Source organism: Melospiza melodia, chromosome 12, assembly GCF_035770615.1.
Source record: "Melospiza melodia melodia isolate bMelMel2 chromosome 12, bMelMel2.pri, whole genome shotgun sequence".
Lineage (NCBI taxonomy): Eukaryota > Metazoa > Chordata > Aves > Passeriformes > Passerellidae > Melospiza > Melospiza melodia.
In genome coordinates this window covers 1,636,055-1,658,788 of record NC_086205.1, presented here as the reverse complement: position 1 = coordinate 1,658,788, position 22,734 = coordinate 1,636,055, and positions in this window count along the sequence as shown.

Sequence of the window (22,734 nt, the reverse complement as noted above, 5' to 3'; positions counted from 1 at the left end):
CCGGGCATTGCTGCCGCCGCCCTCTGGCAGCCGTGCCCTGGGGCGGCAGCGTGCGGCAAGGGCCGGGCTGAGCCCTGCCGGGCCAGCAGCCCGTGTGGCCACAGCGCCGGCAGCGCCGCTGGCAGGGAGCTGTGCCGCTGGGGCCGTGACAGGCTCTGTGTTCACAGGCATGGCCGGGCGGTGCCTGAGGGGGCAGCAGCAAGAGCTGCAGCTGATCTGCACTGGTGAGTGAGGGCAGCGGGCTGCTAGCGAGGGCTGCCAGGGGGAGAGCTGCAAGCTTTGCCCCGGCTGCGGAGGGCTCTGCTCCCGTGAGATTTCAGGGCCACGTGTGCCATTGGTGGCCAGCAGCTTCGGGCTGATCCCCTTGCTGCCTGCTCCCTCCTGGCCATGGCAAGAGCCGGCTGGGACGGCCCTGGCAGGTGGCTCTCCTGGGCTCCCCGCAGATCCGGCTCTGACCATGCCTCTGTTCCTCTCTCTTGCAGCCCTGGAACGCCTGACGGAGGACACGAGCAGTGCCATGTCGCAGCTGGCACTTGAAACACTGCATGACCTCCTGGCAATACAGCTTGGGCGATATTCCACCATCCAGAGGCTGCAGGATCAGCTGCGCAGGGCATGGAGGGCTCGGCCTCGCCTGTCGGGGCTCAGGTGCCTGCTCTGCCGGATGACTTAGGAGGAGAGCTGATCTGGGAGGCTGTCTTTGCTGGGGCAACCTGTGCCAGGGGTAATTTTCCTTTTCTTTAAGATTTTTCTTTTCTTCATTTCCCAGCTAGGGTCTGGGCTTTGGCCTAGCTGTGTCCCCTGCTGATTGTGAAGTGTGCCATCAGCTGAAGGGCTTTCTGGGCTAAAAATATCAAGTCACTTGGACTTGCTCTTTTTGGCCTCGAAAAGCTGGACCCAATTTGGGGGCAAATTTGGAGACCTCATCTATGGGTGGATGGAGCACCTAGGATTTTCCCAATTGCTGGGAATGGTTCTCCAGGTGCCTGGAGTATCCAGGGTCCTGGTAAGTTCCAGCTACGCACATGCCGTGGCAGTCAGAAGCAAAGGAACCCAGCCCTTTTTGTGCTGCCTGTGTCACTGCACCGGGGTCATGGGATGGGAGCACGCAGCCCATATGCTGGAGCTGAGCTGCTCTGCCCAGCACTGGTTGCTGCCATCCAAGCTGGTTTTGCTTGTCCTGGTTCCCTGACAGCTGGGGCCCTGGGCAGAGCCCCGAGAGCCTGGTCTGCCCCCAGGGAAGGAGAAGCAGCCCCTGGAGAAGCTGTACCAGGTGGGGATGCCGCTGCTGCTGCTGCTGCTGCTGCTGCTGCTGCTGGAGACAGCCAGGGTGACATCAAGGATGACAAGCTCTTCCTCAGCCTGGCCATGGGAGGCTGAAGGTGATTGACTTTGATTCTGGCACGTTCTTCAAAGCCAAACTCCACAGGGAATTTGCAGATGAGTCCCCACCGGAGGAAATTCTGCCAGATTTGGGCATGACCCAGCCTGGCTGGGAACCAAAGGCTCCCCCTTTGCTGGGGCAGATGCAACTCATTCTTCAGTCGTTGCCCAGCTGCTTTTGGCAGGGCTGGGAGGATGGGCTAGGGTGGGTACGGAATAGGAGTGGGCTCCTGGCCCTGCCAACAGCCCCCCGCACCCCCCATGCCCTGGGCTGGGGCTGGGGCTGGGGCAGCACGCCCAATGCAAACAAACCCCATGGTGGGAGCAGAGGTGGGGCTCCAGAACCCGTGCTGGGGCTGCTTTGCTGTGCAGGCAAGGAAGGGCTGGGCTGCTCCACTGCCCTTGTTTACTTTGGGGTCACCGTGATTTTGGGGGGCAGTGCAGGGGGGAAGAGAGAAAGTGTGGGCTTCCCACAGCCATGGCTGGGTTTTTCCCTAGCATGTAGGGGTTGGGCGTTCCTCAAGGCCCTGACAGAGATAAGAGTTTTTACCGTTTTTCTTGCTTTCCCTTTTTGCATCTAATCTCTTTTCAATAATGTGTTGTTTGTTTTTCCAGAGAAAGCGTTCGAGGTGGTCCAGTGTGGATGGGGAAGTGCTGGGGAGCAGCTGTGGCGTGGATGGGCCGTGCCCTTGGAGAAGGCTGCGGCCATGGTTTGGGAGCAGCTTTCCTTGCAGCCGTGGCTGGTGTGAGGTGGGTCCCTGTGTGCTTGGCAGGGTGGGATCAGAGCTTTTGTGAGATGGCAGCGAGCACAGGAGCATCCTGCTCTGGGCAGCTGCTGAGGGCTGGATGTGCCGTGGCTGGCTGCAGGCTGGGCACGTGTCCTGCCCTCCTGCTCTGCTGCCAAAGGCAGCAGGGATGGGCAGCTCTGGGCACAGCTCTGGGCACTGCAGGCCTTGGCACAAGGGCACAGGAACCCTCAGCTGACGGGCATTTTCTGCTTTCTCTCCTTGCAGCCGGGCTCTGCGGGTGCTGAGGCTGCTCTGGGCTTTGCCAGGGCTCTGCTGGGCTCAGCCCTGGGCTCAGCTGGGCTGGCTCTGCCCTCACATTGCTCTGACAGCTCTGCATCAGACGAGCCCGTTGCGAGCACAGTGCCTGAGCTTTCTGCTTTGGCAGGTGAGTGAGACTCTGCTGCAGGCCCAGAGATTGCAGCTAGGAACACAGATCCAATTGGCAAGGACCCAAACTCTCCACAGTCCCAGCTGAGCACCTGGATCTGTACAGGGTGTTTTGTCTGTCCCATTCTTCCTTCTTTATTGGCTGGAATTGTGCAATTGCACTTTCTTCCTCCTCTAGCAGTGCCACGAGTGGGCCAAAGCTGGTGAGTGGGCCGTGCTCCTGAGGCAGTGCAGTCTGGAGCTGATGGATGGAGAACTGCCCTTCTGCACTTCCAAACCAGAGGAAAAAGCCGTAAGTGGGACTTTGTGTCTCTAAGAAATCCCTGACAGTTTCAAAGGGAATGTGCAGCTCATTCCCAGGCTGAGAAGGAAGGTCATCTTGTAAAGGATTTGGGCTTTGACAGAGTTTCCATTCCCAGTCCTGCGTGGAGCTGGAAGGGCACAAAGCAATTTCCTCTTGCTTTGACCACAATTTCAAATACCAGTGTTGGAAACAAAGCCCAAAATCTTTTAAGAGGCTTTTGAGGTCACAAAGATGGATCCATGCTGTCGACACATTTACATTGTAAATAACTGAGTTCTCTTTTTGAAAAGATCATTTACCTGTTAATGCAAAGAATGTAACCTGGCATTTATGTTTTTTTTTCATTAACTGTATGTTATGTTTTTTCACTAACACTTGGATTTTATGCTTATCTTTTACAATTTATCAACTTTTTTTCCTTTTTCCCCTTTTTTCCTTTTAATAGAAAACACGTCCTACAAAAGGAATGTCCTTTGCTCCTGGTTCCTGTTTGGAGCAGCTCCCTTCCTGCTGGCTGAGCTGCTCAGGCAGAGCCCGGCAGCTCCTGGCCCTGCAGGGCTGAGGCTTTTCCCCGTTGCTGGGCACAGACTGATGGAGCAGCACTGCTGAACACGGGCACACAGAGGGACCAGCAGCAGCTGCCTTTGGCCACCTGAGGCTCCAAGGCCCAAACTCTGAGCAGCCAGGGCTGGAAGAGACTGGCAGGATCTGGTCCCTGACTCTGGGCCAGGGCTGCACAAATGACCCCACAGCAGCAGCAGCAGCAGCAGCAGCAGCAGCAGCACATGGAGCTGACTTTGAGCACAGCCCCTGCCCTTCTTCCCTCCCGTGTGCAGCAGTGTCACAGCAGCCTGAGGCACCTGGGAGCCCCCAGTGCCAGCAGGGACTGGAGATGGCAGCCCTGGGCTCCTGGAGGCTGTGCAGGGAACGGAGCTGGGCACTCCCTGTCCATGGGGAGCTTCCAGATGGAAAAGGCTGCTGTGCCCAGGCAGCTGCAAGGGCACAGAAAGGAGGCTCTGGAGCACTGGATCTGTGCCAGTGCCACAGTCCTGGGCAGCAGCCAGCGAGCCCTGGGGGAACAGAGGCCACAGCAAGAGGGACAGAACCAGGCAAGGGCAGAGACTGGAGAGAGCCAGGCCTGGGAGCAGGAGCAGCTGCTCCATTGCACTCTTGGAGAAAGCTCTTGGCTGGTTCAAAGTGCTGAAAGGCGTGAAGGGCAGAGAGGAGGCCACAGCAAACAATGCTCCTGTTTGCACAGCCTCCCCTCTCCGTGTCCCAGAAGGAATTGCATGGACTGTGTTCTTCTCTCCGAGCCGTCTCGTTCAGCATGAGCAGCTCAGCACCAGGAGCTGAAGGAGCTGAAGCCTCAGGCCACAGGAGCTGGGCAAGAGGGAACTTTTGGAGCAAAGTAATGCTGCTAAAATAGCTCCAGCTGAATGCAGTGGATAGAATCATGGAATCACAGAATCCTTTCTGTTGGAAAAGCCCTCTGAGCTCACCCAGTGCAGCCGCTCACCCAGCAGTGCCAAGCCCAGCACTAAACCACGTCCCTGGAGTGCCAAGGCCTGGACACCAGCCCTGAGTGAGGCCTGGACAGCAGGCCCTGAGCCAAAGGTGGCCTCTGGATGAACCTTCCAAGCAAAGGTTATCTTTGTATCTGCTCCCTGATGAAATATGCATGGTTATTAGCACTGAGATAGATGTAGCCACTCATTAGTGAAACATGGATTGACCTTTGTGTATTTAGGAGCCAGACAAGGCCATGAAATCTGACATCTGGCCTTGTTTGGGGCTGTATGGTCAAAGTCAGCTCCCTTGGTTCCTCCTTGAGCCCTGGCCAGGCTTTGGGAGGGACCCAAGAGGAGGATGGAAGCAGATGTTGCCACACTAGCAGTGCTGTCAGTTTGTTCATTCAGCACTGTCAGAGCTGGGCCCTCTCCCAGCGGGGTTGGAGCCTCACCTGGGGCTGGAGGCACCTGCAGGAATTCCCAGTGCCCAGGAGTGGCTCTGCAGCCCTTGGCTGTGACAGCTTCCCCAGCTGCTGCATGGGTCTGGGGGATGGTAAAGGCTGAGGGTAAATGCTGCTGGATCTTTCTTAATCACTGCAGGCAATCTTTGGTGGGGATGGTTGGGTGCATTGCTGAGCTGCTCCTTTTGTGATTCTTTGCTGCTCTGAACTGCAGGAAATGACGCTGATTCCTTCAGTTGGTGTCTGTGTCCTTGGTGCTGACCCTGCCCACTGGCAAAACAAAACTGGCACAGTCTGGCCAGATGCCAACAAAATGTCACTTGTTCAATGTAAATGTGAGGAATCAGTCCCATCAGAAATTCCCAGCTGGGAAGCCCTTCCCTGGAGTTCCTTGGCTCTGGAGTGGGCTGAGGTTGGATCCCTGTGTGGGCAGTGGGGCACTCGGGTAAAAGAAGCTGCACCCCTGGATGGCTTCAAATGCATCCAAAACTTGCACATGGAAAAGGAAAAGAACTTTTGGGTTTGGGCAGACAAAGATGAATTTGTTAAGAGTGCATTGGGAACAGCACCTTCAGAAGGAACAAATTTTCTCTTGCTTATGGAGCAACAGAAGAAGGTTTTAATGTTGAGCTCAGATGCACTTGTGCAAGTGAAATTTCAATATAATAAATAACTCTATACATGTTCAAAGTATAATAAGACCTTCATACTTATGTTTATAGATTTATATATATGTCTATATATATTTCTATATCAATATGTACATACAAAATAATAATATAATAATGTGAAATATTGCTGAAAATACTAATCTGGTATCTTTGGCTGCTCAGGGATGTAACACTAAATACCCTACAGAACAGGATTGGCCAGGACCCTAATGTCAGTGGTCAACTTTGTGAGATTGTATACAATGAAAAAGGGAGAAAGGGAGGAAACTGGCTATTTTTACAGGATTTGCTGATACTGTGATGCAGAGTGCTTTGTCTGTTCCTGTGAAAAATACAGTGATTTTGCCTGCAGGGTTTTTCATGTACCAGACTATGCACAAGCTGCAGGATTGGTTGAAAGGGTGAAGGGGTTCTTAAAAGAGCATTTGGAAAGATGAGGAGATGGGAACCTTTGTCCATGGAGAACCCATCTCCCAGATGTGCTCCATGCCCTTCACAATGGCCCACTGGGGAAATGGAAACCCCCTGGCTGTGCAGGGCTGCCCCCAATTTGCAAATCCAGCCATGGGCAGTGAGACTTGGGCTGCCTGGGAAATTGTTCTGGCTGTGATGGCCCCTGGCAGGGCCAGCCCAGAGGCTGCAGGGCTGGGCCTTCATGCATTGGAATTCATTAGGAAAAATTCAAAGCAAATGAGAGCTGTCAATTCTGAAATAGGAATTCAGATTCCTCCAGGACACTTTGCTTTGGTAACTGCTCCCTTGGAGCTTGGCCTTGCAAAGTGTTCCTGTCATGGCAGGAGGAAATGATGCAGAATATCCAGGAGAAATTACAGTAATTCTGTTAAATAATAGTGAACAAGATTGGATTATTCAACCCCATGACAGGTAGCACAATTATTGATCTTGCAATTTTAAGAACAATTGTGAAAACAGGAGATCCACCTCCAGTCACCACCATTTGTGGAGTGTGGGTCCCGAGGCCAAAAGGCCCTCCCGAGGCAGCTGAAGGAGCAGCTCCTAGGAAAGACAACTCTGAGTCCTGGAACCTGGGCAGGAACAATGGGAATGTGTCCCTGCAGCCAAGGATTCTGTGTGAGAACAAGTAAATCTGCCAGGATATTGTTTTACACATCCTGCCAGACCAGATCTCCCTGTCTGCCCCAAGGGCCCCTTTGGAACATGCTCTGATCCACGGGGCTCCATGTGAAGGCTGCTGTGACACTGAGGGACTTGCACAGGAATTCCATCCAGGAGCCTGGGTGTCCCTCAGGGACTGGGACCCGGCCCCTTCCAGCCAGAGGGGAAAGGGCCCCCCAAGCCTTGTAAGCCACAGACAGCATGGTAAAGCTGAACAGCAAAGGGCCTGGGGGCATTAATCTGGAATTAAAAAGGTGCCAGCTCCATGGACAACAGAATTCTTGTTCCTAATTGGAATGAGATTGAGAAAAAAGAATGAAGAACAGTGTCACTAAAGTACTACTGATGTCTGTAAGGTGTACCTTGATAGTCAGCCAGAATCTATATCTGCCACAAACACCTCTAGTGTTTCACTAAGAGATTGGTCATCAAAATGTAATGATGGGTTATGATGGATTGCTGAGCTTCTTTTGTAATTCTTTGCTAATGATGATGTGCTTTGCTGAGCTTATCCTTTTGTAATTCTTGGCAGCTGTGCATGAGATAAATGACACAATTCCTTAAGTTGGTGTCTGTGTCTTTGGTAGTGACCCTGCCCACTGGTGAAACAGGGTCCCCTCTTGCCTTAAGTGATACCTGGGAAGGCAAAAGCCCTCCCTCCCCCTTCCTCCTTGTTCCCCCCCTTCACACCCTGAGCATGATGTGCTCTGGTCTGGGGTATGCCCGGGGTCAGTTGGGGTCCCCTGTCCTGGCTGTGTCCCCTGCCCAGCTCCCCTGCAGCCCCAGCCCCTCCCCAGCGTGGCTGGACGAGGGGCAGGACAGGCCTTGGCTGTGGTGCAGCTCAGCAAGAACAAAACCATCTCTGCGTGCCCAGCCCTGTGCTCAGCACCCGGCCCAGCAGTGTCTCAGTGCCAGGGGCTGTGCCCTCAGTGCCTGCCAGGGGTTTCCATGGCAACTGCCAGGCCAGGTGACCCAGGTGTCCCCCCAGTGCCGGTTGCCATGGAAACACTGCCCAGCCCTGTCCCTTTCTGTCTGGCTGACCTGGCCTTTGGCCCTGGCAGTGCCGGTGGCTGCTGGTTCCTGGTGCCTGAGCGGCCAGCGCGGCACAGGGCAGGTGGCCATGGCACAGCCCCCAGCAAGGGATCCCCTCTGGCTCTGGGCACTGACACCAGCCCTGAGCAAGGGCCCAGGGCAGCTTCCCAAGGCCACCAACCATCACAACTGGGCCTGGCACTGGTTGCCATTGCACCAAACCAAGGAACACGTCCCCATCGCTGTTGCCATGGCACCTGGTGGCACCAACGAGTGTCACTGCAATTGTACCTGGCAACCAGGAACAGCCCTGGCACCACATTGTCCTGAGGGATGCCGTGGCAGCTGAGGACACCAACAGCTGGTGCTCTGCAAGGGCCCTGGGGCAGACGGGAAGGAGCAGCAGAGCAGCGGCTGATCCATCCCCAGTGCGCTGCACAGCCCAGGGCAGCGTCCCAGAGCGTCCTCATGGAGCTGCCAACAACATCCCCCCTCTGCAGCCCTGGCCTCTCCCCCAGCTCACACAGGTGCCCTATCCTTGCAGGCACAGACACGGCAGCACTGGCTCAGCAGCCCCTGTTTGCATTGCACAGAGCAGGGGGAGCACCCCCATGCTGTTGTTGTGGGGACATGAACCTGAGGGAGCACAAATGCCATCAGCCCCTGGGGCCAGCAAGGGCTGGGGGACACCAAGGAAACCACTCAGCTTTGTCCTGGCCTCTGCAGTCAGCAAGATTGTTTGTTCCCATCAGCTGGGAGTTTCCTGCCCCACTGCAGACGCTGTTGCTCAGAGCCAGGGTTGCCTGGCAGCCACCCCCAAACTGCCCTGAGCATTTCCTTGGCTTCACCTTTGCTTTCTTTCCTCTTCCTGATACAAATGTCTTCCCATTGCCCACCCCTGTTCCCTCCTCTGCACACAGCCCATCCCTGGTTGCCCTTTCCTCTCTGGCCCCACTCCCCATTGCAGTTCCTGACTTGGCGCCATGGGAACGTCCCTTGGGCAGCAGGATCATCCTGCAAGTGCTGCAGGAATTGTCTGCAGGCTCCTGCAGTGCCTGGTGCTGCTCCCTTGCCAGAGGCACCCCAGGCCAGGGGGGCACATCTGGGCTGCTGTGTCAGGCTCTGCGCTCCCTGTTCTGGGCAGTGAGGAGGAGCTGCAGAGGCTCTGCAGGGCTGACAGGATGGGCTTTGGGGCTGGCAGGAGAAGCTGAGGGACCATGGCTGCTGGAGCTCCTGAAGAGGAGTCCCAGGGCTCATCCTGCAACTGCTCCAAGCGTGCTTTCAGAGAATCCCAGAATCAGCAATGTTGGAAAAGACCTTGGAGATCATCACGTCCAACCTGTGCCCTGACACCACCTTGTCTCTCCTGAGCCTGCTCTTCTCCAGGATAAGCAACCCCAGCTCCCTCAGCCACTCCTTACAGGACGTGTGTTCCAGACCCCTCCCCAGCCTTGTTGCCTTTCTCTGGACACACTCCAGCCCCTCATTGGCCTTCCTAAACTGGGGGGGCCCAGAACTGCAAACAGCACTTGAGGTGCTGCCCAACCAGTGGTGAGCACCGGGGAAGAATCCCTGCCCTGCTCCTGCTGACCACCCCATTCCTGATCCAGGCCAGGAGCCATTGGCCTTCTTGCCCACCTGGGCACACTGCTGGCTCATGTCCAGCCTGCTGTCCATCAGTCCCTGCAGGTTCCCTTCTGCCTGGTTGTTGTTCAGCCACTCTGTCCCCAGCCTGTAGCACTGCAGGGGTTGTTGTGGCCACAGTGCAGGACCCGGCACTTGGACTTGTTTAATCTGACCTTGTTAGATTTGGTCCCTGGATCCAGCATGTCCAGGGCCCTGTGCAGAGCCCTCCTACCCTCCAGCAGATCAACACTCATACTCAACTATGTGTCACCACAGTTCCATGAGGCCCCAGAGTGTCCCAATGGTCTCCATGATTCCATGAGGCCTCCCAGTGTCACACTGTCCATTTGGTTCCATGGGACCCCTTGGTGTCACAGAGTCCCTTGGATCCTTGACCATGCAGTGTCACAATGGACCTTTGTCCCCCAAGGCCTTGCAGTGTTCCAATGGATCCTTGGTTCCATGAGGTCTGGCAGTGCAGCAATGCTCTTCTTGGTTCCACATTGTCACAATGGCGTCTTGGTCCCACGTGCCACCACGGTGTCCAACATATTTCCTTCATTTCAGGAGTCCCTGAGGAGCAGCACTGGCCCCTTGCTTCCATGGGGCCCTGCAGTGTCACAATGGCCCCATCATGACACCAGGTCCTGCTCTGTCACAATGCTCTGCATGGTTCCACAAGGCCCTGCTGTGTCACACTGGCCTCTTGGTTCCATGAGACCTCAGAGTGCCCCAGTGAATTCCTCAGTGCTGCCATTTCACAATGGAGCCCTGGTGGCACAAGATCCTGCAGTGTCTCCAGGGACCCTTGGTTCCATGGGGCACTACAGTGTCACAATTGTTCCCTCAGTTCCCAGAGTCCTTGCAATGGAGCAATGGCCCCTTGATTCCATTGTCCCTAGGGTCTCCCAAGGGTCTCCTTGGTTCCACACTGTCACAATGGCCCCTTGCACTGTCTTTTTAAATAGAATATTTCCAGTTTGAATACACTACAGAAATCTGTTGTGTCATCCACAAAAGATTTGTAAACTTAATTCAAATGATTCTCAGAGGCTTGGCTTGTTAAGGTGTTCTGAATGTTAATGAGCCCTGGGACACTGAATTCCTAAACTCAAGAACTGAAGGCTGAACAAGCCTCTGGAGCAGGAAAATTCATCAGCAGCCTCCAAGGTGCTGAGGATGTCAGCAGCCCCCACTGAGGCCATCCCTGCCCAGAGACTATGAGGGAATGGGCAGACAAGGAGAGCCTGACTGAGGCTGGGGCAGCACAACTCAGAGGCACCAGCGGCTCCAGCTGGGAAATGGAGTGTGGAATGTGGCTGGGAAAGCCCTGCCTGGGCTGTGCCAAGCAGGACAGACAAACCCTGAGCCCCATCCTCCAGATGACTCTCTCAAGGAGATATTTAAAAGGAATTACAATTGTTTGTGTGCTCTGAGTTGTATGTACTGGAGCAATACTGAGAAGAGATCTTCAAGAGATTAAACAACCAAACAGCCTTTACTGGCAACTTTAGAAAAAAAAGAGAAACTTGGCAAAATGTTTAATACAACATTCAATTAATCAAAAACACTTCTCAAATCATTACCTTGGTGCATTCAACTTCACAAGCTCTATGCCTGTTCAATTTTAAGTTAATCAAAATTTGCAAGAGGAGGGAATTAGAAGAAGACACGGAAAGGGAGAAAGAAGAAAATGATTTTGAGAGGCACACAGACAGCTACCAACTCCTGGATTCCACCTGTGTTCAGATGGAAATTCCAAGAGTAGGTAGGGTCAAGATTTGTGCTTGCTTTGTGGTCAGCCTGAAATACCCCTTGGTCTTGCTGGGCCCTTCCCCCAGGTGGGACTTGGGCTCATTTGGTCCCTCAGGATCTGGGCTGGGGGCTGCAGATGTGGCTGTGGAGCATTGCCTGTGCTGTGCCAGGGGCTGGCTGACACTGCTGGGTTGGGATAGAGGCTCTGGGGGGATTGGGTTTCCCGGGCAGGGCAAGGCTGGACCTGCCCCTTCCTCCCCCCAACATGAAATGTTTTGAGCCAACAATCTCCTCCAGTCTGTCACAATTGTGAATATTGGAGGTGGAACCCCAATTCTGGCCATGGGCACCCGGCATAGAAGGACAACTCTTTTCCATAGAGGCCCAGAGTCTGGAGAGCCTCACTAGGCCAAGGCCAGACAGACTTGTTAGTTATGCCAGATCTTGTCTGAGACCTATCCTTGGATATAAGGAATTTTGGAGGTGGAAGCCCAATCTCAGCCATGGGCACCCAAAGAAGCAGCACAGGTATTTTCCATAGGAAGGAGAGACATGTGAAAAATGCCAATCGCTTGTTTTTAAAATTTTTAAAAGTTTAATAGTAATAAAATGGTTAAAAATATTAGTAACACAATTAGAGTAATAACAATTTGCACAAATTGAATTAGAACAGTATGAGACAATTAAAGCAAAGAGTTATGGACGTCTGGGTACCTTTTTCTGGGCATCACGAGCCCGAAAAAGAACGCCTGCTAACAAAGGATTAACCCTTAAGAACAATAGCCCATTGCATATTCATATACTTCATACATGATGCATAAATTCCATTCAAACACAGGATTTTGTCTGGTCATTGTCAACTTCTTCCTTCTAATCCTAACAGCGCCTCCAAGGTGGGAAGAAGTTAGTTTCTTCTGATAAGAAGTCAATAAATTCATTTCCCTGAGAGATTTAGGTGTCATGTGGCTGCTATCTGGTGTGAGTGCCTCATTCCTTTCTTTAAAAAACCCCACTAACATAGTTCTTATTTTAACAAATTTTACAATCTAAAACTATATTTAACACAGTACTTAAGGGAATTAATACAGCATTTCTTTCTAACACAACACATATAACATTCATTTTGATATTTGCGAAAAGTCAATCATATAATACATGCATTTTTCACAAGACAGATATACGGAAATTTGGAGGAGAAATCCCAATTCTGGCCATGGGTATCTGGAGAAGAAAGAGAGTTCTTTTCCATAGAAAGGAAAGCACAGAGCCCCAGTGTTGCAGCAGCAGATGAGAAGTGACCCTCAACATGCCAAGGTCAGCTGGACCAGTGAGGTGGTCCCTGGGAGGCCAAACCAGCCAGACCTGTTCCATGTTTCCATGTTCTTTTGGTTTTATGGTGCCCCATAGTGTCACAATAGTGTTTATGACCCTGCAGTGTCATAATAGTGCCTTGATTCCATGGGGTCCAGCAGTGTCACAATGGACCCTTGTTTCGATTGGGTTCTACAGTGTTGCAATGGCCGTTCAGTGTCACAATGGTCCCAATGATTCCATGAGGCCTTGCAGTATCACAATGGTCTCCGTGGTTCCCCAGGCCCCACAATGTCACAGGACTCCTCTGTTCCATGAGCCCTGCAATGTCACAATGGACCTTTGGACCGTTGGGCTTTGTGTTGTCACAATGGTCTCCTTTTGCTCCACAGTGTCTCAATGGACCATTGATGACAGGAGGCCCCCTGTGTCACCCTGGAGCTTTGGTTCCATGCAGCGCTGCAGTGTCACAACGGTCTCCTTAGGCTCCCCAGTGTCACAATAAATCACTGATGACAGGAGGCCCTGCAATGTCACAATGGACCTTTGACTCCATGCAACCCTGCAGTGTCACAAAGGCCTCTTGGTTTAACCAGGCCTCACAGTATCACAATGGTCCTCTTGGTTCTGTGGTGACCCCCAGGGTCACAGTGGTCTCACTGGTTCCATGGGGCCTTACAGTGTCACAATGCTTTGCCTATTCCATGGTGCCCCACAGTGTCACAATGCCCCCTTGGTTCCATGAGGCTGTGTAGTGTCCTAATGGTCTTCCCATGGTTCCATGAGGCCTTGCAATGTCACAGTGGACCCCGTCACCATTGTGAGACGTTAGGATCTTACGGTGTCACAATGGCCCCTTGGTTCCATGATACCTCAAAGTGTCACAATGGTCTCCAGGGTTCTATGACACCCTGCGGTGTCACAATGGTCCCTTGGTTTGATGGGGCCTCACAGTGTCACAATGATCCCTACATTTCATGCAGCCAAGGAGACAATACAGTGTCAGTATTGTCCCCTTGGTTCCATGAGGCCCAGCAATGTCACAGTGCTCTCCATGATTCCATGAGACCCCAGAGTGTCACAATGGTCCCTTGCTCTCACAGGGCCCCACAGTGTCACAATGGTCCCTTGGTTCCATAGCCCTGTGCTGCTGCATTCCCCTGTTTTGCGGAGATACAGCCAAAAACTCTGCAACTTTGTGAAAGTTGTAAAGCCGGTATGTTTTATTATAGCGCTGGACGCATGCAGAGATTGCTCTCCTCAAAAAGGCATGCGTCCCTCTGGGAACTTCAGGTCCCTTTTTATCTCCCTCTCAGATACATATGCATACATTTCACATTAGATTCATACATATTCATTTTTACGAATTTTGCCTGACATTTGCCACTAGTTCTTCTTTATCAGGAAGAATTCCTAGGTCATGTTGACTTCATCTCACAGCAGTCTCTGTCTCTCTCTATTATCCTCTGTCTCTTCTCTCTTATCTCTGTCTTTCACTGAGCAACTTAACTAAGCCTAGGTTCTGCAGTCAGGCTAAATTGCTATGGTTTCTAACTCAACTCAACTCAACTCAAAAATGTACATTTCACTTAAATCCAAGTGGATTTCCACTCTGGGGGATTTTTACTCTGTCTCACCCTCTCCCCTTCTCAGGCAACCCTGCCAGCTGAGAAATGCTCCTTGGGCCTCGGCCTGGGCCAACAGCCCCTGGGCTCAGCTCCTCTGCAGCTCATCACAAACACTGTCTGCTCCAGGCACTGCTGCTGCCCAACCAGCTCCTGGTTTCTGTAGGAGCAGCCCTGGGAACTGTTTTTGTTCCCTCAGTGGCACAACATCCCTGTTCTCACACTGCCAAAGAAAGCTGTTGATGCCAAGTGCGGCCAGGATGAACCATTGTTGGGACTGCAGCCCCTCTCTTGGGGCCCTACAAACAGCGCTCCAAAAGGAGCCTTTGGAGCTCTCCTGGGCCAGCAACTCCCTCTGAGTGGGGCCTCTCCCAGCCGGGAACTCTCCCGTTTGCTGCACTCGGGGATCCTGAACAACGACGGAGCCTGGGCCAATCCCCACACTCCTCCAGGCTCCACCCTTCACCCGCTGGGGAGATGCCAAAGGATCCACAGGGAGCATTTCCTGTCCTCAGGGGAATTTCTCACAGGTGCTTTGCACTGCCTTTTTGTGTCTGTGTGCACACAGGAGTGCCTGAGCTGGGGAAATGTGGCAGAAATGCTGCTCTCTGAGGGGCTTGAGTGCCTTGGATAGCTGAGTCGGTCAGATATCCAGGTATCAGTAAGTAAGTTAAGTCACAAGGTCTAAACGAAGTTAAATGCCGCTAAGAGTTGTTCTTTTACTAAATTGTTACATTTTATTTAGGTTATTGGTTAAGTTAAATATTGTTAAGTGTTATTCCTGTGTTAAATTGCTAAGTCATAGGTTATAGGTTAGGTTAAATAGTGTTAAGTGCTGTTGTTCTGCTAAACTTTGATGTTTAAGGTATTGGTCACATTTAAGGTGTAAGTTAAGTCCTGTTAAGTGTGAGGCCTGTTAAGCCTTTGCACTGTATTCATTTTATCCTTGCCCTCACTGTCCTTGTGTCACACACACACAGAGGGACAGTTCTTGGTTAATTTCTGGTTTTATAGCCTGGATTTAGTTTGGTTTTGTTATTGCTTTGTTTCCTTGGTGTGCCTGAAGTGTCCAGCCAGGAGCAGAGTGACTCTTGCCAAGGAACTTTGGGCTACTGTCCCTTAATATGAAATCTGGCCTTTGCTGATCCCTTGCCAGGGATTTTTTCAGCGCTCTCCAGCCCTCATTCGTAACAGAGTGAAGGAGCCCCTGGCCCTGGGGGACACTGGGACGCTGCCGGGGGGTCCCTGTCCCCCTGTGCCACCCCCAGGGCCCCGGCCTCCCATCCCCGTGTCAGGCTCTGGGGTCGATCTCGTGGAACATCCTCTGGGGGAGGCTGCGGGGCCGGGGGCAGGGGGACCCAGGGGGACAGGGGACTCCGCTGTGCAGGAGCAGGGTTGGACTGCTCTGGGGGAAGCTGTGAGGGGGGCCGGGGCAGAGTGACCTCCCCAGTGACCTCACACAGCCCCTGTGATGTCACACTGCCTCCTGTGATGTCACACAGCCCCTGTGATGACACACAGCTGCTCTGTGATGTCACAGAAGATGATGATGTCAAAAAAATCACACTGTGATGTCACTGTCTGTTCTGTCATGTCACAGCCTGTTTTATGATGTTACACAGCTACCCAGTGATGTCACAACCCACTCTCTGATGTCACAGAGACACCCTCTATAATGGCAGGATCTGCTCTATGGCCTCACACCCTACTCTATGATGTCACAATCAAACTTTGTCACAACCCTCTCAGGGATGCCACAAAACCCTTTGTTATGTCATGCTGACACTCTATAATATCACAGCACAAACTTCCACTTCAAAGCCTGAACTATGACATCATACAGTCATGCCATTGTGTCACAGCCTGCTCTGTGATGTCATAAAATTCCCTCTATGATGCTGTAGCTGCTCAATGACCTCACACAACAAACTCTGTGATGTCATAGCCCAATCTGTGACTTCACACAGCCCACTCTGTGCTGTCACACAACCCCTTGCTGACATCACTGCTGCTCTGTGCATCTATGACACAGCCCCAGAGGTGCTGCTGTGACACAGCCCCCTCTGGGACATCCCACATCCCCTGCAAGTGCTGAGCCCCTGTGAGCTCTGCCTGTGCCCTGCTGGTGTCCCTGAGGGGCCCTGGCAGTGCCCCAGCCCTGCTGGGCTGTGCACAGGAGCTGCTCCTGGCCAGAGCTGTCTCTCTGCAGCGCTGCCCTTGCCAGGAGCTGCCTCTGGGTGAGGAGCCCGGCCCAGCTCAGCAGCACAGACACAGCACAAGGACTTTAATGAGCCTCTGGGGCTTTGGTGCTCTTTGCATCAGACTCAGTCCCTCAGAGAGGGCTCACAAATTTTCTCAAGAACCCCATGTAAGATTGAAACACTGAAGATTCTTGTACTTTGAGTAGATCCCTGTGAGGCACAAGACTGACAAAGTGTCCCCAGGTTCCAGGTAGAGCAAAACATGGGAGGCAGTGATGACAGCTGGGGACAAGCAAGGCAAAGGTGTCTCTGGGGCTGAGCACACCTGGATGTGCATGAGGAATGCCAAGGGCCAAGGCCTGAGCCCCAGTCCCTGGCCAGGCAGATCCTGTCCCTCCCTCCTTGCTCAGGGCTCTTCCTGGGATGGGCACTGACATGTGGGGATGTGCAATGCCAAGGGCTGGAGCATGGGGCGGCCCCTGCCAGGCTGCTGAGCAGGGACAAGGAGGCAATGAGGCCCCAGGCCTGCAAGGGTCACTTGTCCCCTCGTGGCCTCAGGCCCAGGCCCAGCAGCCATGGCCAAAGTGCTGCCCAAGTCGGCTCTGGCAGGGCTGTCTTGCAGCTGCTGCCCATCCCTGTGCCCTGTGCAGCCCAGGCTGTCCCACGGTGTCCCTGCCCTGCCCCTCTGTCCCTGCAGGCTGTCGGCATCCCCTGGCTGCCCCACCTGGCTGGGCCCTTCCTTTGCTGACAGCTCTGCGTCCTCTCTGCCTCTGCATGCCCACACAAAGCCTTGGTCTTGATACCAAAAGCGTTAATTCAATTTTTGCTGTGCCTATGAAATTTCATCATGGGAACAAGGCATGTAGGTGCTGCTTTCCCAGAAAGGATTGCTGGAAGGCAAGATGAAGACTTCTGGCTCAAGGCTGAAGTTATAAAAAAAAAGAAGGTCTGAATCTTGGAACTTGGAGTGGGTTTTATGGTAATGGATAAACTGTAATGAACGTTTAGCGACTGTATATAAGCAACACACTGGTAGAATTACATGTCCACATAAGACTGGGGCTATCCCTCACTAGACCTCAGGCCGGAATAAATTATACTGTTGTTACCAGGAAATTAGTGTTAAGGAGTCTTATTCTTATATTTCGGAGATTTGATGACAGCAAGGCCTCACAGAACAAGGAGTCAGCTGTGACACTGAGCAAACTAATGGAATAAGATGTCTATTGTGACACCATGGAACCCCATGGAACCAAAATCCATTTTGACACATTGAGGCCACATTGAACCAATGTGCATTGTGATACTGAGGATCCAAGGAGAACATTGTGACATGGAGAAACCTCTGGGAACCAAGGGGCTATTGTGACACGGCAAGGCCTCATGGAACCATGAGTCCATTGTGACACTGCAGAACCTCACAGAACCAAGGTGACCGTGTTCTGCTACAGAACCTCATGGAACAAAGGAGACTGCTGTTGGCTGTATGAATGGTCATGGAACCAGAAGTCCATTGTGACACAGCAAGGCCTCAGGAAACCAAGTATCCCTTGTTAAACTCTGTGGCCTCATGGAGCCATGAGCCATTGTAACACAGCGTGGCCACATGGAGCCAAGGGGCCACTGTGACACTGAGGATCCAAGGAGACCATTGTGTCTGAGGAACCTCATGGAACCAGGAGTCCACTGTTCTGCTGTGGGGCCCTCTGGAACCAAGGGGAGCACAATGACATTGTGGGGCCTCATGGAACAATGGAGACTCTTCTGACACTTTGGGACCCACTGCAACCAAGGGGCCATGGTAGCATGGCAGGGCCTCATGGAACCAAGGGGATGGCAGTGAACACTGTGGGTCTCCATGGCATGAAGGGTCCAATGGAACCAAGAATACTATTGTGTCACTCTGGGGCATCATGGAACCAAAGGTCCATTGTGACACAGCAGGGCCTCATGGAACCATGGAGGCCATTTTTACACTCTGAGGCCTTGTGAAACCAAAGGGCCTTTGTGGCACTTCAGAGCCTTGTGGAGCCAAGGGGACCACAGTGACACTGTGGGGCTCCGTGAAACCAATGGTCTGTTGTGACACTGCAAGGCCTTATGGACTCACGGAGATTATTGTGACACCAAAAGCCTCACTGAACCAAGGGGCCACTGTGACACTACAAGGCCTTGTGGAAGCAAGGAACCATTGTGACACTATGCAGTCTTGGCAGGCCAAGGGGCAGTTGTTACACTGTGTGGCACCATGGAATCAAGGATTCTGTTGTGATACTACAGGGCCCCATGGAACAAAGGATTCATGATCCTTGGAGTGAGACCCCATTGAGGCAAGGAGTCCATTGTGACATTGCTGGGGCTCGTGGAATCCTGGAGGCCATTCTGACACTTGGTGACCTCGTTGAATCAAGGGGCTCTGCAGGGCCTCATGGAACCAAGTACAGCCTTCTGATATTGTGACTCCCCAGGGAACAAAGGGTCCGTTGTGATACTGTGGTACCAAGGAGACCCCTGTGACACTGCAATGCCTCATGGAAGTGAAGGACCATTATGACCCTGTGGGGCCCCATGGAAACAAGGGGCCAATGTGACACAGCTGGGCCCCCTGGATCCAAGAGAACAGGTAACAGCTCTGGTTGTCTTGGCCTGACTGGCCCAACTGCCCTTGGATGGTTGAGGGTCTCTGCTCATGTCCCCTTGAAACACTGAGTGTTGGAGAATTTTGCTCAGACATGGCTTGAAGGAAAAAAGGACATGAAAATCTACAGCTGATGGAAAAGTAAAAGGCAGCTGTAAGCAGCTAATTCTCAAGCCTGTTTCTCAGGCACATTTCTGTAAACAGCAAGAGTTCTCAAGCCTGTCTTCAATAACAAGTAAATACCTTGTCCTTGGATAAGGTATGGGAAAGCAGAGTGACAAACATGGAGGCCTTGAGAACCGTTCATAACAGGATGAGAAAAAACAAGTCTTGGTCTCAATAACAAACCACAGGTATTGAAAACAAAAGGAGGGCTTGCTGTGTAATCGGTAACCAATGATGAGCTCGGGTTTTACAATATGTATGAACTTAATTAACTCGGTTATAAAATGTGCATGTTGGATCAATAAACTGGAGTTCGATGCTGATCAGAGGATGGGTCATCTCCCTTCGCTTTCTACAACTGAGGCTCTGTGCTTTCCTTCAAATGGAAAAGAACTGCCTTTCTCATTCAAGCATCCCTGGCCAATATGGGATTCCCCCTCCAAAATTCCCAATATCCAGGGATTGCTCCCAGACAAAACCAACAAGTCTGGCTGACCTTGATTTCCTGAGAACTGGCTCTCACCTGCCTTCAAACATTGGGGCTCTGTACTTTCCTTCCTATGGAAAAGGACCCTCCATCCTGCACAGGCACCCATGGCCAAAACTGGCCCTTTCCTCCAAAATTCCCCATATGGAAGGGTTTCTCTCAGATAAAAGCAGCTTGGACAGTTTGCTCTGGCTGGCCTTGGCCTCTGGTGGTCACCTCTGTTCTGCCCTGAAATACTGGGGCCCTTTCCTTCCCATGGAAAAGAACCATCCTTCTTCTCTAGGTGCCCATGGCCAAAATTGGGGTTCCACCTCCAGAAGTCCTATATCCAAAGATTACTCCTACACAAAAGCTGCCATTACAGACAGGTCTGGCTGGCCTTGGCCTCCTTAGGGCTGGCTCTCACCTGCCTTCCAAACACAGGGGCTCTATGCTTTCCTTTCTGTGGAGACATTGGTGACACTGTGGGGTCTCGTGGAACCAACAACATCTTTGTAACTCTGTTGGGTTGCATGGTCCCAAGGGGCCAGTGTGAAGCAGCAGGGCCTAATGGAACCAAGAGGCCATTGCTGCATTTCAGGGCCCCGTGGAGCCAAAGGGCTGTTGTGATCCTGCAGGGCACCATGGATCCATGGAGAGCATTGTAGCATTGCAAGGCCCTATGGAATCATGGAGACCCTCGTGACACTGTGGGGCCCCATGGAACCAAAGGGCCACTGTGACCCTGCAGGGCCTCATGGAAGCACAGGGACATTGTGACACTTCAGAAACAAGGAGAGCATTGTGACACTGCAGAGCACCATGAAACCTAGAGAACATGGAAGAGGTCTGGCTGGTTGGGCCTCCCAGGGGCCACCTGACAGGTCCAGTTGATCTTGGAATGTTGAGGGCTGCCTCTCATCAGCCCCTGGAGAACTGGGGCCCCGTGCTTTCCTTCCTATGGAAAAGTACCATTGATCTTTCCAGGTGCCTATGGCCAAAACTGATACTCCCACTGAAAAATTCCCTATATGCGAGGGTTGTCCCAGACAAAAGCTGCCAGGACAGAGAGCTCTGGCTGGCCTTGGCCTCTGGTGGTCACCTCTGATCTCAAGGAAGCTCTGAGGAAAGTATTTGAACAGGTTTGACTGCTGGAACATCAAGGAGTCTCTCATCCTCTGAAAAACTCAGATGCTCTTCTGATCATATATGTCTTTTTCCCCTCATTGTGTATTATGCATGAAATATTAATTTCAGCTAAAAAATTTTATTCTTATCACTCTCCCAGTGTTATCTGACACAAATAAACTTCAGCTACATATGGATCCAGGTTACCTGTATAAGCAAACACCAGAAAGAATCCAGCAGAAATCATTTTTGTCTCTGCCGCCATCTGTCACATCTCCTCTGGAGCTGGAAGAGCAGCCCCAGCACTTAGAGGACTCAGAGATCACAAGCTCAGCTCCCACAAAGAGAACTTGCAGACCCTGGGCTGCTCTTCTTTGCCCCTGCACGCTCAGCCAGGCTGAGATGGACACTGATGGTTTCTGGGCCAGGCTTCCTGAACCCAGCCCAGCTCCCTGCAAGCTCTGCCAGCTGCCCTGAGCTCTGGGCAGCACCAAGGGCCTCTCCCCAGCCCAGCCCAGCCGGCTCTGGCCCCACAGCTCTGCTCAGGCCAGGCTGCTCTGGGCACTGCCCCATGGCCTCAGCCCCTGGCAAGGGCACAGCAGCAGCTGCAGCTGCCACAGGACTCAGCCCCAGCCATGGGGGAAGGTGCTTGGCCAAGGCCAAAGGAGGCTCCCTGGCTGCCCTGCTGCCCTCGGGCTGAGGTGCTGAGAGCTCTGCAGCCCCTGCTGCCATCCCATCTGCTCAGGGCAGCACAAGAGCCGTGGCCTTGGGACCCTCAAGAGCTGCTCCTGCTCCAGGCCCAGGGCCCATGCCAAAGCTGGGGCAGCCACAAAGCTGTGCCCATTTCTGTTCATTGCTGCTCTGATGGGGATGGATCCTCAGCCACCTGGAGGTTGCTGATGAATTTTATTACTCCAGAGGCCTCTTCTTGATTGAGCTCTTCAGTTCAGGAATTCAGTGAAAAATACTCAGAAACATTTTTTTTAAAACACCTGAACATTTCATTTAAAGCCCCTGGGAATAATAAAAATTTTCAGTTCTTCTGTGGTTAATTAGACAGACTTCAGAAGTTAATGCAAAGGGAATATATTGTATTGAAAACATTGCAAAGTGAACTGCTTTTTCCTGTTTTTCATTCGTGTTTTAAGTTGATATCACTAATGTCCAATTGATATTGACCCCCAACACCTTCTAATGCAATCTGAATAGATATGAAAAATCAAGACCCTTCATTGTAGAGAAATAGCTGCATGACAAGAACACAGCTAATCTAAGTCCTGCACCTGCAAGGTGAGAGCATAGCTGTGTTACTATAACAAGTGCTGTAGTTGAGAGACTAGAGACATGAGAAAAAGCAAATGTAACTCCTTTGGAATGAAGAAGCTGATATCCGTATATAAGTGTCACAGATATCTTTTGTGAAAAATCCTTTCTTTGGGATTTTTCCTTTTGGGAAGCTGAGGCCCCAGAAAAAGAATGTAAACGATGGTTATCTGCTGCTGTGAAATGCAACAGGTGCACCTGTGATTGGCCCATGTTGCAATTAAGGGCCAATCAAAGATTGAGCTCTCTCTGGGACAGAATCAGAGAGAGCTCCTTTATTTATTCATTCCTTTTCTATTCTTACCTTAGTAAGCTTCTGAGACTTTTCCTCTCTATTCGTATTAGCATAGTAATAATGTAATATATAGCATAAAATAATAAATCAGCCTTCTGAACATGAGGTCAAGATTCTCACCTCTCTCTTCACCCTGCAACCCTTGGAAGCCCGGTAACATATAAGCAATAGACTGCTAACTTACAGAATATGCATGAGCTTATTACTTGTTGTGTATAAAAGTTTGATGCTCTTTGCAATAAACGGAGCTTGCTGATTCTCCTATTGAGCGTCCCAAGTTTTCCCTGCACCCGACAAATGGCTCATCCCCAACAAATGGCTCATTCTGCAACAAATGGCCGCCCGAACAGGAGACAACGTCCTATGGCTGATTTGAACCTGCGAGCCACGGTCCGGTGCAGTATTTTGGTGTCGGTCCCAACACAGCCCGGGAGGCACAAAAAGCAGGATCCGTGCAACAGGCGATCCTATAGAGGAAACCTGAAGAAGGGCGAAAGCGTGGGCTTCAGTGCCCTGGGTGACCTCATAGG